The sequence below is a fragment of the Panthera uncia genome, chromosome A2, assembly GCF_023721935.1.
Source record: "Panthera uncia isolate 11264 chromosome A2, Puncia_PCG_1.0, whole genome shotgun sequence".
Classification (NCBI taxonomy): domain Eukaryota; kingdom Metazoa; phylum Chordata; class Mammalia; order Carnivora; family Felidae; genus Panthera; species Panthera uncia.
Genome location: NC_064816.1, coordinates 142,995,807 through 143,002,849, shown reverse-complemented (window position 1 = coordinate 143,002,849; position 7,043 = coordinate 142,995,807).

The window sequence follows — 7,043 nt, the reverse complement described above, 5'->3', positions numbered from 1 at the left end:
AGGACTGATCTGGGCTGACCCACCTTATTCTTGGCGTATTGCTGGTCCTGGGGCGCACTGGGAAATGTTTAACAACTGGCTGTCCACGAAAACAAAAGCCCCGGTGTGTGGTTTGATTCCCGTGGTGTAAATGTTTCCAGCTGATTGCTGGCTATCAGTACACCGTCACTGAATGCACACTTGGGGAGAGAGGCACACAGTTGGCTCTCCCCCCAGCTCTTCAGCAGCTGTATGCCGCGGTGGCCTTGGGGCTCACAAGAACCTCACAAGGACCTCACAAGGGACACTCAGCATTTGTAAAGACTGCAGTCAGCGGAGGTGCACTGGGAGGAAGCCCTTTAAAAACAGGGGAAAGAGAATGGGGCCAGAGGGAGAATGGAGTCAGGTTTCAGAGTCCTGGAGGGAGATGTTAAAGAGGAAAGAGGTCATGACAGGCCCTTGCACCATCTCTGGAAACTCGCAGAGGCTGTCCATGGCTCTCTTTCTACTCTGAGTTAGTATGGTCACCTCTGCCCTTCTTATTCTTCTCTATTGCTACTTTCTTCCTTCCCCCTTTCTTCCTCGTGCATGCCTTGGCCTCACTGCCAACCCATAGGCTCTGCTTAGTTTTCCAGAAGCTGCTCAGGGTTGAGGAGATCCTCTGAAGCCCGAGAGAAGATGATGTGACCCAGTCCTCATGGGGCCCTGTGTGGACGGAAAACTGCAGTGTCAGCTTCCAGCCACTTCTTATTTCCAGTCTCTTCTTGCTGTGACAAGAAGAGTCCCTGGACTTCCCTCCTCCCCTGCAGTACAGTAAAGGTCAGGGTCAGGGCTAGGGAACTCCCTTAGCACCATAGGGACTGGTGCTCACTCTGAAGTCCCACACAGTCTGACCTCCGAGAGGATCCTGGGAAGGCAGGTGCCAGACAGCCGGTTCAAGAGAGCAGGATCCAGTACCACTTCACTGCTGTGTGTCCCCGAGGCTGACTCTCTGGAACTGACTCCCCCCTGGGACTTCAGGTGAGTGCTTGACTTGAGCGTTCCGTGGGCTGATGGTTTCCAGTGCCCTGGCTGGGTTTTCTCATTTTTACTTAACACGTTGGGATATTCTAAAATGCTTGATGCAAAGAGCTCTGAAGGGAGTCCCTGGCAGGGCACATTTTGGTGCCCAGTCCTGCCCAGTATGGTCACTGTCATGCACCAAGCATGGCCTCCTCTGCTCTTCTTCTTCTAAAGCCAAGTGGGCTCAAATAATAAGAGTAAGAGGCTAATGAGGCCAAGGTCAGGGGAAGGATTCCCTCTCTGTAAGTCACTGTATTAGTTATTGCTTCAAAACAGAGCACCTCCAACAACATCTAGTCACTGCTCCACAATGTCCAGGACCTCAGTCAGAAGACTGAAAGCTGGGATCATCTGAAGACTTGAACAGGGCTAGAGAATCCTCTTCCAAGGGCTCACTCATGGGATGTCAAGTTTTGCCAGGAGTTGGCTGGGAACCTCAGTTCCTTTCTACAAGGCTGCTCAAGGGTCCTCACCACAGGGCAGCTCCCTTGCCCCAATGTGAGTGATGCAAAAGCCCAGGCCGGAAGCTGCCATGTCTCTTGTGACCTAGCTTGGAAATCACATGTGGTCACTTCTGCAGTAAAGTCTTCTTGGTCACCTAAGTCAGCTCCAATTCAGTGTGGGAGGGGACTGCGTGAGGGCATGAGTACCAGATGGCAAGGATCTTTAGGGCCATTTTGGAGGCTGGCTGTCACAGTTATTTAGGAGGTTAGACTTAGGCCACCTGGCAATCATCTTGGAAATGTATGTTACCAGACAAGACTGTTTAACCTATCAGCACAAACCCATCTTCATTGCAAAGGAAAGTGACTTTGGGCCTTTCTGTTCTTTGTATCCTAGTCAAAGGGGCCAAGTGACTCACTTAAGCTACTTGGCAAGTGCTGGGAAGAGGCAAGATGGAGCCTTCATGTGGGAGCCATGAATTGCATTCGGTCCGTGAATTCAGGCACACTGTAGGACCTCGTGCCTTCTGGGACTGAAGTGTTTACCTTTTCTGGTTGAGCAAGATAAAGAACTGGCCAGAGCTGGGACTCTGCTATTTTCTGGCAAACGAGGTTAGGTCACATCCCCTCCCCCGCCACCTCACCCTCCATCCTGCTTCTGCGTCCTCTAATTTCTGGTTCCTGCAGTTGAAAATACAAGTTTGTGTGTTAGCCGAGAGAGAAGGAAGAATTGTGGAGAGGGTGTGGTGGATGAAGGGGTCTGGGGAGGTAGGGGAGGAAGACTTGGACCACGGGAGCTGCTTCAGGGCCCGGATCACCAATACCTGCACAATGTGTGAGTGGGGGTGGGGGAGGCACCCTCCCCACCCTGGTACCAGCTCCCCCCCACCCGCCCCTGCCGTGTAGCCTTGGAAACCACAACAGAGCAGCATGGCCAGTTGTGTCCAGCAGTATAGGTGGGCAGGGGCGATGGGAGTGATGTCCTTCCATCAAATGGCTTCTGTAGGCGGTAGACTTTTGTGATGGACCCTATGGAGAAAAACATGATCAGACTGGTTCCTAAGCACAACCACCATGGTTGTGCGTGGGGGGGGGGGGGTCCTGTGACATAATGAGGGGAGACAGGGAGGGAGTTGTCAGCAGAGGCCAGGTCTGTGTGAGCAGGGGTGGGCTGGGAGCTGCGATTCAGGTGTTAACATCTCTGTATCTTTGCTAGCACCCACAGGCTAGAGAAGCCTGGGACAGTGTGGGTCTACTGACCGTACCCAGCTACCAAGTTCAAGCCACAATTCGGGACTGTGGTGACCCAGGGAGACTTCTCCCTCAGTTCCAAGGGCAGCCATTTCTCTGTCCTTTTTTACTGTTCTATGGCCTGCAGTGTCAAAAATAGAACCGTTGGGTTAGAAGCTTAACCCCTTAGGCATCAGAGGAAAGAATAAGTTTGTTTCAATGGACTGAGAATCTTGAGAACAGCTGTCCTACATCGAAGTGTCAGCTTTCAAGGACGCAGAATTGAAGGTCGCTGGAATGTACAGTGGACATATGTTGACACATCCAGGAAGCAGGGGGCAGTGGGGAGTTGGGGGCCCTTCCTACTGTCTGCATCTCATCCAGGGAGGTGTCACCTGGGAAGGCTCTCCCTTCCCTCCCAGTCTCTGCGCAGTTTGGATAATGTTGATATTTCTACTCTCCTGCAGGTGGCGCCACAATTTAGGTTTTTAAGCTGCTGCCTTCCTGTGGTTTTCATCTAGTGCACTGGGTGCTGTATAAAACCCAGCCATGGGGCCAGCTCTTGGGGGAAAAAATTTCTCTATAGCACCACCAGGCTCTGGTGATTTATTTAACAAGCAAATCTGGCTTTTATCAACTTAAATAGCGGTTCTGTTCCTAGGCTAATAAAATGGTGGTAGCTAAGTGAAGGAAAACTTAAGGATTTCTTCTCCTCTCTCCTATTAAATCTGGCCCTTTTACTCAGCTGTGAGTGATGGGCCAATACTTTTCTCCTCAAGCCCCTCAATAAACCACAACCAAATTGCCACAAAAAATCGCCTCCTTGGAAGACAGGACGTTATGAAGCAATATGACATTTCACTTCTCCCTCTTGTGGCCGTGGGGCCAGGCAATGACGACTGGGTTTCCTCACCGGCCTGGGGTAGAAGGGGTGACTTACAGATCTGATGTCAGTTGGAGAAAGTTTGGGTTCCTCTTTGCCCCTCACCAGCTGGCAGGGGCTGCAGGAGGTATGAGAGGGAGAAGGGTTTGTAACTCATGCAGAAACCCATTTTGAGCTGTTCTAGAGCTTGCCCTTCCCAGTGTGTCTATTCATAGAGAAGGGTCAAGACAACAGAGGACTTTCCTGCCCCCCTGTACTGTGCCATTAAAAAAGGGGCGATATGTCCTTCTGCAAAGCAGTGCTAATTCCTTGGATGTGTATTGCACGTATTCGAGAGTTTCCCGGTGCATGAATAGGTAGCATTTCCTTTGAATGTCACTATCTTTAAGGGGTAAGTGGGGCAGATGAGAATGTGAGATCTCCAAATCATAGCATTCGTGGGTGGCGGTGCCTAGGCTAGGACCAAGTCTTCTTGCTTCCAGTGTAGAGTCCTACCCATCCTACCCCATCTCACTCTCCAGCTTTGAAAGAAGAAATACAAGAGGCCATAATAATAATAATAATATCAAGCCCACACTGCTGCTAATTTGACCCTTCCTGTTCTCCCTTACAATGGTATTATATAACCACCCATGCAACATAGCTTCCTCCGTGTTACTAACTGGAGGGGAAGGAGGGAGAATATGGTTGGCCATATGGCCCTGTTAATGATGAGAGACTCAGCTGGGGCCACTCACCGTCCCGTGGTTGGGCCAACTTTTTGCCTCCCTTCTTTTCTGTCATTTGGTTCTGTCATTACTCTTCAGGCACCACATGACATCCGTTTTTCTGAATGAAAACAAGTGACACCACACACTAGGCAGAAGATAAAGAATAATAAATATATTTTATTTGCCACCTCTAAAAAAGGTGTTTGACTTACCATCCATCCATCAGAAATTGACCCTGGGGCTCACCAGCGATATTCACACACACACACACACACACACACACACACACAGTGCACAAAGAGGCTACAGGAGGGAAAATCAGTTATATTAAAAATACATGTTAGGGGTGCCTGGGTGGCTCAGTCGGTTGAGCGTCTGACTTCGGATCAGGTCATGATATCACGGTTCGTGGGTTCGAACCCCGTGTTGGGCTCCGTGCTTATAGCTCAGAGCCTGGAGCCTGCTTCAGATTCTGTGTCTCCCTCTCTCTCTGCCCCTCCCCTGCTTGCACTCTGTCTCTGTCTCTTTCTCAAAATAAATAAACATAATTAAAAAATACACGTTAGAATGGCTGAGAATGGAGGCAAAGATGTTTTCTTGCTTCCTCTCGCTTTCAGCATTTTTATGACATACCCTGAAAGCTGAGTGGCAAACACATTTGAAAGGCTCGCCTCCTCCCCCACAACCCCACTCTGCCTTTATTGAGCCATATTCCTTAAGTAACCCATTATGGTTTTCCATGGGGTTATCTATCTGTGCTGTCACCTCTGGGAAAGGCTTGTGATGATCCTGTGCAGAAATTTTAGAGCAGAAACCTTAGAGTGGGACCAGGGCCGGTGCGAGGCCAGCCTTACAGGACCCTGAGCCTGAGCACCTCCTTAAATTTTGCATCCTGAGTGCCTCACCCTAGTCTCAGTCCTTCCTAGAGAGACATTTGACCCTGGGCTTCCTCAGCCTGGATGGAGGTCCAAGGAACAGTGGCATTGAGTTATTTTGTTATGTGTTTCTCCGGACTTCCTAAACTAACCTGATATTGCGGGCTTTATCTAGAGTCTGGGATCCAGGGTTTCTGAGAGGACAGGAGCCAGATCAATGTATTAAGGCACGCTAATGAGATAACTCCTTGCTGCTTTCTGGGCCATGCAGTGCTCAGCAGAGAACCAGAGGCCACAAGGGCTCCATGCTGTCTCCTGGAACAACCTCTAACCAAACAAGCAAATGTCTGGTGTCCTCCTCGCCCCCGGCTCTGGCTTGGCTCTTCTTTTCATTGAGGCCCCCACCTTTGAAAGCAAAGCTTCAACAAGGTGCTATCTGGATGGACCTGCCTGGCCTGACTATGTTGCCTGCCTTGGGGCTGGTAGAGCTGGTCAGCTCCCAGCTCCTTTCAAAGACTCACCAGTTTACAACTTGGATTTCTGTGAAAATATAACCCCTACAGGAAGGTGTCACGATTTATGCTGTCATCCATCACGTCCACCTAACGGGAAGATTCTCAAGAGATGTTTTGATGGGAGGGACAGTAAGGGGCAGGAAGTTGGGTGCCTATAGGAAAAGGAAAGTTGAGGAGTCCTGAGAGAGGAGGCCAACAACTCTGGCTCCTTTGGATGGTCCTCAGCGACTGCTGAGGCACTTAGTGACACAACTGATGGTTCCCTGGGACTATGTTGGGGGTGGGGAGCAGGGCCTTGTGCAGAGCCGGTACCTGAGTGTGGGACTCTTTTAGGCTTCTCCTGGTGGGAGGGGGGCACACTCCCAGGAGGATCTAGGCAGAGGTTTCAGAGGTGGTGCTACCCACTTCCTTTCCGCATATTTCCTCTCTGCCAGATGGCTGTCGAAACCACAGCAACGTGATTTCTTTCTTCGGACTTCCGAAACTGCCCTGATGTCGGCATTGTCTGTTCTGTGGTCGAGGTTTCTGAGAACAGGAGCCAGGCCAGCCCCTCAATATAAACATGAATAGATGCGTCAGGTTACTGAGTAAGCTCCAGGGCACTCGGCCATTCATGCTCTCTCGCCCGGGCCTCCGTCCTTGGGTGCCGCGGAGGGGTGCTGGGGTTCTGATTAGGGATAGGTGCGTGCGCCTGTGTCAGCTCTGCGCACCTGAGGGTCCCTCCGACCGGCAGCGCCCGCATCCCGAGGAGGCTGAGCGTGCCTCCTTCCGAGTGGGCGCCCCGCGCCCGTGTCACCGCGTACCCGTCCCTCTCTGCCCCACATCGCCACCGGCAGGGTCGTCGCGCGCGGGCCGAGGGGACGAGGGGGGTGTCCGCCAACGTCCGTGCGGGGGGGGGGAGCGCCGGCGGGGCGGGCGGCCGCGGGCGCGGAGTGGGGGAGGCGCCCCCTGCCCCCTCTGCCGGCCGCCCTCCGTCGGTCTAGATGTCAGCCGCGAGCTCCGAGCCAGCCCGAGCGAGCCAGAGAGGGAGCGGCGGCGGGCGGCGGGCGGCAGGGGAGGGGAGGAGGCGAGGCGAGGGAGGGAGGCAGGGAAGCAGGGAGGGCGGGAGGGAGGAGAGGAGGACCCAGAGAGCGCCAGGCAGCTGGAGTTTTTGCAGCGCTTGGCCGGGCTTCAATGCACAGCAGCAGCGAGCCGCGGCGGCAGCAGGCAGCCCGGGAGCTCCGGCGGCGGCCGAGCCAGCGGCGGCCCCGCTCCCTGCCCCCTGCAAACTTTGCGAGCAGCCCGCCCGGGGGGCCGGGGGCGCGCCCGGGAGGCCCGGCTCCGCCCGCGGCCGCGCTCTCCGCCGC